We start from the raw sequence: 11,228 nt of genomic DNA on the forward strand, positions 1-11,228 counted from the left end.
TTCTGTCTCTATTGATTTTAGTTATTATTCTGTCCTCAGTGCTCCTTGTTTTCTGCCTGTTAGCAAAACACAAGAAATCAAAAGAATGTGAAAGAATTGGCAGATCATCATAGTAGGTTTTTAATCTTCTTTCAATAGAGAATTGGGCCCTATATTCTGAGTAAGAGCAGAATTATGAAGGGAATTACAGAATTATAGAATCATACAGCAGCCTTACATAGTTTAAGTTATTAAAAGCAAAATATTCTTTTTCCAACTACATGTTTCAGCTAACTTTTAGGTTAAATTCTGCTGTGCTCAAAGATGAAGAATGAAAAGAAACAGAAATGCTAGAGCCCTGAGCAACTTCTCATTATTTGCACGTATAGACTTTGAACTTCCCTGGCTTGGGTATTTATCCTGAGTGTCTAAGATATTTCAAATGGAGTCCATACAACAATGGGGCATAAGAGCGAAGGGAAGAGATTCAGAGAGTGGAAAAGCTGCATAGCCCCAAATCCACAAGTGGACTCCCGCTGCCACAATTGTTTTAAAAGCTGTAACTCCCTTAATTCACTACAAAAGCATAAGCTCACTTTTCCCAAAGCCTACAAAAAATTCCTGATTCAGTTCAGAAGCAAATACACGTGCTAATTCAGCAACTACTCTATGCAGAATCCAACAGTTGACAGCCTGGGGGACACAAATATGCTCCAGAAAGCACAGTGCTGTCTGGCAAATTAGTGAACCATTGAGAACTAGCACTCACCATGAAAAATGAGCAAAAGGGGAAAAAAGAGAGAAATGAGAGATCAGAAGAAAAAGTTCTAGAGGAAGACAACAAAAAATTGAGAGATTAAAGAAAAGTTGGCAAGAACTGGGCCACAGCATAGAGCAACAATTTGGGCTACCTGTGTCAACGGGAATACAGACCAGTAAAATAAGATGCAATGAATTAAAATCGTTTCTTGCCATGAAACAGTAATACATCAAATATTGCTGCTAGTAAGCAAACCAAAGTAAACATAACATACAGAGAGGTCATTAAGGACTCCCTTTTTTCTTCTTATACAAATTGCCTTTTGGCACGGAGAGTGAATACTGATTATATAAGTTTATAATTTTCCCTTTTCTGGCCACAAAATCTGAAATAATCAGTACTCTGTTCCACCCTCTATAAAATTGACTAAGACATTCCTTTAATTCTGTTTACATTTGCTTATGCTTGTGGGGCTACTGTGTGAACCAGGTGCCTGGCTGAAAAAAGGGAAGTTGGAGAGAAGAGGTGCCGAGGTGTTTACTTTAAAGTGAATCTCTTTTTGTATTATCTGATTCACATTACAGTCCTGCACCACTTGTGTTGACATAGGGGTAGAAATTAATTAAGTCAGCACTGATGCTGGATACAGACAGTATATCATCAGATCATTGCCTCTCTGGAAAAAAACAAACCCATTATTTGTGGAGCAGTGTAGCCGCAAATTAGAGGTGTGAGGATAACACATAACTGAGGGGCATATGAAAGGCAAATGTGAGAGGGACAGGAAATGTGTGGGGGTGAAAAGCATATGGAAAACAACAGAGGGATGGGGAGAAGAGGGATAAAATGTAGTGGCAACACCTTGACCAACTCACTGACCATTTTTACAGAGCCTAGTTAAATCTTTCGAGTTTTGCTGGGTTTGTCTGTTTCCAGATTTTCTGCAATTACTGCTGTAAGTCTCAGGTTTACATCAGCAGATACACAGGCATGGCTAACACACTTTTATTGCTAAAAATGAAACAGTTGTTTTCCGTCAAAGCACAAAAAGCAAAGCAGCAGAGCAGAATCTACCAGCAGTTTGTTATCTATTTCAGTGCTCACAACCACATTCGCTTAGCCCTATAAAAAGGGCAGCCTGCTGTTAACAAATATTGCCCAAAGCAAAACACTAAACAATCTAAGAGAACCTTTTATACCTATTTTACATATTTATTTCCAAACATTTCCTAACAGCTCCAGCTAATGCATTAAGGTGCCCAATCTTTACTGGCTGCACAAATCAGTCTTTCACGCTGACGCCAGCAGTATTACCATGGTTACATTATTAGAGTGGCTTAACCTGGCAGGTGGCTTAGCAAAATGCCTACTGCCGAAACAATCCTAGCACACAATCTATACTTTTCTATCAAACAAATTAGTATATCACATACTCTGTTGTCCAGATCATGGTAGGGTGGGATCTTTTTGTTTGTTGTCTTGTTTTCCCTCAGTAAAAATGCTATTCTTGTAATTTTACCAGTATCATCTGCAAAATTGCTAAAAAACCCAGTTTCCTCTACTCACATTTTTGTAGATCTAAAAATCTCAGTTAACAAACAAAAAAAGAAAATAGCCTATAAACCACAAAAAGCCAGTATAAGTTTTATATTTATAACTGCATTTAAGGCTGGAGGCTAGCCAGCTTTTACTTGTTTGAGAGGATTCTTTGGAAGATGCGAAGCTCTGCATTATTATTTTTTAACTGATGGTTGCAAAGTTAAGTTCCTGAAGCTTTGCAGATAGATTCAGCTGTAAACAGTTGTGGTTGACAATGCTGGAACTACTCCGTCATGGAATGAGAATATTTGGCTACCATGTGTCCAGACCAAGTCATTCACATAACAAATAGCAAAATGTTCCATAGGACTTAAAACATCATGCCTTCGTGAGAGGACAAAGAATCGGAGGAATATAGAAATAAAAGTGAAAACATAATGGACAGATCAAACTTTGGCATTTCAGCAAGGTAGTGCTAGCAGTGTTTTGGATGAAAGCTACCAGTCATTGCAAATCACAAACTAATACGAAGCCTTAATACCTCAGTTGGTATTATTTTAGCTTTAATTCTAAAGATATTATAATTGTTATATATGCTACATGTAAAAACCTTTGTTTTGTTCCCTCCTGTCTAGTGGAGTACAATGCTAAAGAGAAAAGAGGGAATTTTCATTCTTAACAATGCTTGCCAAGATGCATTTCTGATCTGAATGTACGACAATGTTGTAGCTTAAATATAAATATTTAAGGTGTAAAACCACCCTGGAGTGTGTAGGAGTTTCACAGATGTTTCGTAGATTCATTCATACGATTGCCCCATACATTTTCTGTTTCACTTCTGAAAACACTGATGTGTTGTGTTTCTCAGCTTGTGTTCATCTCTCCTTTCTCATGCTGATTCCACTGCTGCATCGATGAAGCTCCAGTCCTCTGGTCTTTATACTATAGCACTCCAGTTTAGGGACTCTGAAGCCTTGCTTAGAAGTGACTCAAAGAACTTTTTGCAATGGAGAAGAAAGCTGAAAAGCCTTCAATATTTGAATAGAAACATAAGTTTCAAGTGCAGTATAAAGGCTTCAGATCTCTGGACTTTATTCACCAGTTAACATATCTGCAACAGCTGGGTTTTGATCCATATTTTCAGAGAACAGTAATGCTGCTGATACAGCATTTCCAGCTCAGTCACAGGAATACTGAAGTGGTTTTCAGAAGATAATTTTAAAAATATTCGGTTGACAGGATGTTTCTTCAGGGAACCATTTTTCGCATTCTCAAATTGTGATAGAACCAGAGATAGTCTTCATTTTAATTTCAATATCAGGAATGCCTTAAGTGACGATCACAGCTACCCATGTTAATGACAACCCTGAACATTTAGAAACTCCATCTATTCAATATACTTCTGTTCAGAGAAACAAGAACAGATGGATACTTCCTTAACAGCTGCTGCTGTGGGAGTCTTCTGAAACACTCGCAAGTAAGAAATTATTACTGCTATAAAATGTCTCTCCATTTTATTTGTTTAGAGGATTTCTATAGAACACGCATACAATTTATTTTCGGTTTCTCAGGTTAGGTTGTGCTTTTGGAAAGCTGAGGATGTATCACTTACTGAAGGAAAGCTTATTTCTATGCTTCATAAAAAAGGTTTTAGGATATTAAATTGAAGATTTACTGCAATCTGTTGTGTAAGGAGGCTGAGGGATGCGCATGGTATGCTGCTACTACAGAAGCGATGGAATAGCTCCAGCGATGAAGAGCCCAGTCCTGCAAAGCAGGAGGAGTCCCAGTGAAGAAGAGAGGGCTTTCCAGAGGAAATCACAGAAAATTGAAGCCTCATGCTTTACTGTCTAGGAACATCACAGAAAGATGAAGTGCAGAGATTTTAGCTCATAATTATCTTAATAGCTTCCTTGGGTGATATAAATGTTTCTCAACTTCCACATGTAGCCAAAAGGAGAGAGACAAATTATTTCCTGGGTTTAGAACAGTCTTCTCTGTTCTCTCTCAAGTTATATGCATTAGTTTTGTTTGGTTTTTGTTTGTTTTATAGAATTTCATATGCAGTATATTCAAGAAACAAAATGTAAGTTCAAAGGATCTGAAAGTGAGATGTTATTAGGGATTTTAATCCACCTAGATTATTTAATGGGTTTCATTTTCATTATGCTTAGTGGTCAGAAATTTCCCTAAAAAATCTGGTTGTTTATAATAGGAGATACAATCTGAGCTTTAAATACCAAAGGAAGACAGTCTAACTTATGTCCAAAAAAAAAAAAAAAAAAGAGCATATTTTCCTCCTGCCCTCTTTTGGCATGGGTGTTGCAAAAAATGAATGCAGGTGATTAGAAATTTGGAAAACAGAGATCATGGTACTATGTGACACAGAAGTAAGGCATTTTTTCCAGTCCAGGCAGCCACTGGGGAATGACCATGTAGCACATCACTCTGGTTCTACTTTGTAGATCCACAGAGTTAAAAACAGAGATAACTATGCAGAAAATTTACTCTGAGCTTTTGCATAATAGAGGTCACAATACCTCACCTAGTAATTCCTGACCTATAATTTCTGACTGAGCTGGAGGATGTCTCTTAGAAAGACACACAGTCATAACTTAAAGGCTTCACATAGTGATAAATTCATTAATTGCCAAGGTAAGTTGTTTTGATTGTAAATTGCCATCGTGGTAAAATGATGTACATTATTTTAGCTTGAATTGATATGTTTGTCTTCCAACTACAGAACTTTTATATGTTGTCTCACTGATTCCACCGTTCTCTGATCTAAGTCTGATCCCAGTGTACATACTAATAGACTATGATCAAATAACCACTGACTTTCCTGATGGCTAAACTTATTAAATAATACTCATTAACTTATCTTCTGGCTTTAAGGTATGATTTCCAAACTTTAGCAAGTTAAAAAAAAAACAGAAGAAAGCTACAAGTATTTGCTGTATATTTTTGAAGACTAGATAGAAGAAAATAACATTATATTTCTTACTCATCTCTGCACTAATGCCATATATAAGCATACAAATACACCTTTCAGTTTTCTTGTTAATTTATCTAAGAATCACAGCAATTAATTCAAACACTTTAGATATTAGGCCATCCTGCCAATTGACATGCATCTAGGATAAATCTTGTAATTTGTTTTGGCTCCTCTGTCTCCTGAACACAAAGATAAGTTTGCTATATGTCTAGGACTTGAATTCCAAGAGCTGAATGCTATATAGTGTTTAATGTTCAAGTTTAGATAAGCTGTTTATCTCCTCTGGGTGATTAGGACCTGAAGTACATGACTTATGAGGAGAAGCTTAAATGAACTGAGTTAAGCCTTGAGAAGGCTGGAGTGAGTTGTTGTCTACAAATCCCTATGGGGGGGTATAGAGGAGATGAAGCTGGATTCTCCTTGAGGGTACACAGTGAAAGCATGAGATGGAGAGAGCACGAACTGCTACAAAGGAAATTCTGATAAAATATTAAGAGAAAAAAAATTACTCCTATTGAGAGTAGGCAGCCACAGGTTGCCCAGGGAGGCTGAGGAATCTCCACCCTTAGAAATATTCAAAACTCGACTGGATGACGTGGGCAACCTGTGAGACCTACTCTGAATGGTGGATTGGATCAGGTTCCCTCCAGAGAGAGGTTTCTTCCAGTCTAAATGACTCTTGACTCTATGACTAATTAATTAGCTCTACTGGCCTTATTCAATGGTGGGACTGAAGTGATGCTGTAATTTAGGCTTGAAATGCAGACCTTTCTCTGCAGACCTTACATGATACCTGACACGAACAGGGATTTTTAACAGGGTGCTGATTCATACAAACAAAAGGCTATTCTGAGGACAAGAGCTGAATGTCCATCTCATCCTTCCCTCGTACTTCTCTTGGATCTCCCTGTCTTTCCTGTATGAACTGAACTACTTTGCTTTACACCACAACCTGGTATGGTAAACTAGCATCAATTTCAGTTCTTCGCAATAGACCAGTTTTAGTTCCTCACAGGAGACCATGCTGTAATTTCCAGCAATGTAGTGGTAGCTGCTGCATAAAACACTGACTTCTCCCCACAGCAGGTGGAGGGCAGATGGTTGAGAGGAAAAGGAAGCACAGCCAAAACCAGTTTCTGAATCAGGAGCCTTCTTTTTTGCTTTCATTGCAACTAAAAATCGGTATGAAAAGTTATGTTCTTGACGAAACTACAAATGCGCCAAAGCTAAATGTTATTGAGCTTGCTTATCAGACATGATAAGCAATGCAATTTATATAATACAGTTAACAACTTAATTTGTACCTGTTGTGTTCAAACAAATCATCCTATTATCTTTACTTAACATTCTTTTACGCCCAGTTAAACTAATCCAGTGAAACACACGTACATAAGAATTAGGCCTTTGATATGATCAGTAAATTAAATTAACTTGACTCCAGGAAGAAAAAGATAAGAAAATGCCTGTCCTTAAGAGAAAGGTCACAAACAAAGAATGAGAAGTGTGCACATTTAAAAATTCCAGGATATAAGAAAATAATAGCCAGAGGGATAAGGGACATGCCTTTTCTGTAAGTTTCTGTCTTTCTGATGGAAATCCTTTCACTTGACACTTCACTGTATTCCAGATTAAGGTCACTTTTGGTTATATGTTCTGACTTGATATACCTAAAACGCTGTACTTTTATTGCAGAAACCAAACATACCATATTGCAGCAAAAAGTCAGAAATAAACATGTTAATGGATTAAACTATAGCTACATTGGCCAGTGTGTTGTAAATATATGCATTTTCCTCCCCATTTTCCTCTCCAGTTTGAGGCTCACATCAAAGTCACGTCCCTATATTATCAGGAGAAGACTTCAGAATTCAATACTTAAAACACTGGGGAAAACAGAAGATGAAACCATGAATGTATGAGCATTGTGTGTTGCTCAGCTAAGGCTGTGCATATGGAAGAAGTGCCTTGCACTGGGGTGACAGCCTGGGAAGCAGTTGTTTTCTGTAATATACCTTTTGCCTTAAAGAGTATGTCTCCTACTGCTAATTACTCCAAGATCAAATATAATTGAGGAGATGGATGCGCAAAACTCATCTCAGAGCTTTTTACACCTTCTGTTTCCAAAAGCAAGTGGTTTGGCTTAGCTTTCAAAAAGTCCAGTCTATAACATGATCTGCTTACACAACCAGGGGGATTTAAATGGTGTGGATATGTCCTGGAAAGGTTACAGTTAAGTCAAAGTCGGGCAACACGACTGGAAAAACAAACATTTTCTGCAGAGGAAGAAATATCCACTAACCTTAAAGACTGTCAGCAGTGACTATGGTGAGGCTTGTCGAGTTAATTCCTTTGAAATATATCTGCTTCAAAAACAAAACAAATGAAAAAAATCTTTCTTTCACTTTTTGAGTGGACGCGTGATTCACCTGCTCGCATACAGCTTGAGGAAAAGAAGACGTAAACGTAGTTAAACTCTGTCTTTTCAAGTGTTTCTGTAGACTGTCTCAGGTATTTCAGATTGAAAGCTTGTTTTAGTTTAACTGTGTAGAATAATTTGTTTTTCAGTCTTGTCAGATGATAAAGTGATCATGCCCAAACAGCATTACCAGGAACCTTCTTTTGCTACCACACCTCACCCACACCTTCTAACTAACAAACAGCGTTGTTCAGTGACTCACTCCCCCTGTTGCTACACAATTTCTCCCTTTCTCCTGAGAGCAGGGAACAGCAGTAGTTTCATCAGAGAAGCATTTGCAAGTCTATTGCTACTCGTCACCATTTTCTTAATCGAAAACAGAATTTTGTTCATACAATGAATAATAGTGTGTGGTCTTGCCTTTCAACTGTATTTGTCTGATAAAAAATGTACTTGCAAGCAGTTATATCAAAATTCTGCAGCCATTACAAGATTTGTAACTGCAGTACAACTGCGGGTGTGAAACGTGTGTGTGTGTGTGCATATACTTGTCCCTGTCTTCTCAAACAACAATTTAGTGTAAAACTGAGTATTATTTATATATCTGCTTAAAGCTCTAAAGTAATTACTGTAGAGTAACAGAAAAAAAAAAAAAAAAAGAGAGATGCAAATGTTATAAATCATGCTTCATGTTTGGGGGCTGTACTAAACATAATTTGCCAGAAAGCTGCATCTTGTGTTTTCATAGTGTTTATCAGCCTTCACTATTTATAACAGATGGAACTAGGGCATTGTGAATGTTTCTATTAAACAGTAAATGACACTGCAATATAAACACAATATTGCGGAAGTTTGGTCCTGCAAATTAAATTCTGCAACCTGGCAGATAGCTTACAAATTTAAAATCATCTTATCTTCTGCTCTGTAGAATATAACCATAGCAGATATCCATTGCCACATGCTCAGTGAGGGTAATATTATTGCTGTGTACTCTGACACACAGGAGCAGGAGGATAATACTATTAATTCTGCAAGGACCGTTGCATGGATTTCACAAGGCACTATCACTTCTGAAAAGAAGTGAATGCTTAAGCAACAAAGAAGCAACAAAGACAATCTCTCCTGGTAGGTAAAGAAACCTCAGTCTGATTCTGACTCTTAGGCACTTCTGCACCACCACCTTTCTGGTTAAAATAATTTTCCAAACTGATTTTGTTTTAAGTCAATAGACAAAAATAACAGTGTAATCACAACCATCCCACATTGAACAAGTGGTCATTGCTGATCTGGCAGAAACACCCTCTTCCAATGAACAACATATGGTTCCAAACCTCTGACTTTGGCTGTCTTCAAAGGCCATGAATAATTGTTTACTCATGGGCATTTATGCAAGTCCTTCAGCTGGTAATCATCTCCTTATCCAGTTTCCAACATCTTCACCTTTTTTTTTTTCTCACAGGCTGAGGTGTCTTTCCTCCTGGGTTTCCATAGTACCCATCCTTATTACAGGTCCACTCAAAACTAGAGGTAGACACACACTCATTGCCTATAATTTCTGTCTTCATTTATTTAAAAAAAAAAAATCCCAAACCTCATGTGTGTGAATAAAACTATAGTACCATAGTATAAGAAGTACCAACTCCCCATGAACCAATGTGTCCACATCCCCCCACCCTCATGAGTTTATAACCTTTTTGACAACTAGAACCACACAGATGGCCACAAAATGGCACTATCTTCCTGTAGCTTCACTCGCATAAAAATTTATACGAGAGTTTTCGTCTCCAAACTCTTGCAGAAGTATTAACCTGAGATCCTATTCCTTGTACAGTCCAGGCTTTTAATTACTGGGCTTACATAGGATTGTGCTTTATCTTTTCTGGCCCGACATGGACCGGATAGTATTGGGTGCAGGTGTCAAGTTTTTGGTAGCCAGGAGATGCAGGGGTGGCCTCACCTCCATGAAAACATATTTAAGAAAGGCCAGAAAATGCCAGACAGGCAGAGCAGGAGGGTAGAAAAGAGAGAAATAGCCCTGCAGACATGAAGGTGAGAGAAGAAGGAGTGAGAAGAGGTGCTCCAGGTGCTGGAGTAGAGATTCCCCTGCAGCACCTGGATGATACCATGGTGGAGCACGCTCCTGACAAGAACTGTAGCCCCTGGAGAGCCCACACAGAAGCAGGTTTACCCTGAAAGACTGCAGCCCATGGAAGGACCCATGCTGGAGCAGGGGGAAAGTGTGAGGCGGAAGGAGCAGCAGAGAGGAGCTATTATGGACTGACCACAACTCCCATTCTTCCTGCACCACTCGGAAGGGGTCAGGGGGTAGAAGAGTTGGGAATAAAGGATTTCACTTGCCATTTTGTGAGTAAAACTGGACACTCCAGCAAAAGACACATCTATAAGCCTTCTAATTTTTTAATTTCTCAAAAGTTATCTTCAGTAGTTTTCCTCATTTCTCATATTTCATTACAGGGCTGGGGTGGAAATGAATCACATTACCCTGAATAACAGTTGAAAAATAGTTCTTGTTCTTTGTACATGTTCAATCTGCAAGATGTATGCAAAAGTTAGCATTTATCAAGATGTGAATACATAACCACAATGACATTAATAACTTGTCCATGAGTCCCTGAAACATTGCTGAAGCTTCACACTTGCCAAGCAGAGCTAAGGAAGCCTTCTGTACTTTCCTGTAGCTTTCTGCAGCTCAGGCTCTCTGCATTATCTCTTCCAGTCGAGGATGATTACATACATGGCTTCACCTGGCATTCTGACAATTCAAGACATCAGATAGTGATAAATTTAAACAGTGCTCTTAGATTTGGGGATTAATATGTATAAAGGTAATATGGTTGAACTTTGGAGCTAATATAAGCTATGTCACTGTAAGAGAGCTGGCAGAAGTGTTCACCAAGACACCTTCCATCATTTATCAGCAGTCCTGGCTAACTGGGGAGGTCCCAGGGGACTGGAAGTTAGCAAATGTGACGCCCATCTACAAGAAGGGCCAGAAGGAAGATCCAGGGAACTACAGGCCTGTCAGTCTGACCTCGATGCTGGGGAAGGTTGTGGAGCAGATCACCTTGAGTGCCATCACGCAGCACGTACAGGACAACCAGGCGATCAGGCCCAGTCAGCATAGGTTTATGAAAGACACGTCCTGCTTGACTAGCCTGATCTCCTTCTATGACAAGGTGACCCGCTTAGTGGACGAGGGAAAAGCTGTGCATGTTGTGTACCTAGAATTTAGTAAAGCCTTTGACGCAGTTTCCCACAGCATTCTCCTGGAGAAACTGGCTGCTCATGGCTTGGATGGGCGTACGCTTCGCTGGGCAAAACACTGGCTGGATGGCCGGGCCCAAAGAGTTGTGAATGGAGCTAAATCCAGTTGGTTGTTGGTCACAAGTGGTGTTCCCCATGGCTCAGTATTGGGGCCAGTTCTGTTCAATATCTTTATCAATGATCTGGATGAGGGGATTGAGTGCACCCTCAGTAAGTTTGCAGATGACACCAAGTTGGGCAGGAGTGTTGATCTG

Source organism: Nyctibius grandis, chromosome 2 (genome assembly GCF_013368605.1).
Source record: "Nyctibius grandis isolate bNycGra1 chromosome 2, bNycGra1.pri, whole genome shotgun sequence".
NCBI classification, from domain to species: Eukaryota; Metazoa; Chordata; class Aves; order Nyctibiiformes; family Nyctibiidae; genus Nyctibius; species Nyctibius grandis.